Below are 1,026 nucleotides of genomic sequence, written 5' to 3'. Positions count from 1 at the left end.
GATGAGGAGGAGGACGGGGGGGAGGAAGGTTCGGACGAGCAGTACCGGCAGATCTGCAACATGTACGCCATGTACAGCATGATGAACGTGGGGCCTGCAGGTGAGCCCCGACCACGTGGAACGAGGGGGCGGGGTTACGGGTCGCCACGCCCACAAGGGGGTGTGGCCAAAGAGAAACCCCGCCCACAGCGTGTTGGCATTGGTCTGTTGGCTGTGAGGCCACGCCCACTGGGATGGGGCACCATGAAGCTCCGCCCACTGGGAGGAACCATCATGAAGCTCCGCCCACTGTGACGAGCTGTCCCGAAGCCCCGCCCACTAAGCGTCGTTGGGGGCGTGGTCAAAGCGAAAGTCCCGCCCACTACGTGTTGTCATTGGTCTGTTGACGGTAAGGCCACGCCCACTGCGATGAGCCACTCTAAAGCTCCGCCCACTAGGAGGAGCCGTTCTGAAGCTCCGCCCACTGTGAGTCGTTGGGGGCGTGGTCAAAGCGAAAGCCCCGCCCACTGCGTGTTGTCATTGGTCTGTTGGCTGCGAGGCCACGCCCACTGGGAGGAGCCATTCTAAAGCTCCGCCCACTGGGTGTCGTTGGGGCGTTCCCATTGGCTGAGAGTGGGTGGCCGTTCAGAAGTCCCGCCCACTGGGAGTCATTGGGGGTGTGGTCAAAGTGAAAGCCCCGCCCACTGCACGTTGTCATTGGTCTGTTGGCTGTGAGCCCACGCCCACTGGGAGGGGCCACCCTGAAGCTCCGCCCACTGGGAGGAGCCAATCTGAAGCTCCGCCCACCGTGAGTCGTTGGGGGCGTGGTCTAAGTGAAAGCCCCGCCCACTGTGCGCTGTCATTGGTCTGTTGGCTGTAAGGCCACGCCCACTGGGAGGGCCCATTCTGAAGCCCCGCCCACTGGGATTTGTTGGGGGCGTGGTCAAAGCGAAAGCCCCGCCCACTGCGTGCTGTCATTGGTCTGTTGGCTGTGAGGCCACGCTCACTGGGAGGAGCCATCGTGAAGCCCCGCCCACTGGGCATCGT

The sequence above is a fragment of the Coturnix japonica genome, unplaced genomic scaffold, assembly GCF_001577835.2.
Source record: "Coturnix japonica isolate 7356 unplaced genomic scaffold, Coturnix japonica 2.1 chrUnrandom1688, whole genome shotgun sequence".
Lineage (NCBI taxonomy): Eukaryota > Metazoa > Chordata > Aves > Galliformes > Phasianidae > Coturnix > Coturnix japonica.
The sequence above is the reverse complement of the archived record's forward strand: the minus strand, read 5'-3'. Positions refer to the sequence as shown.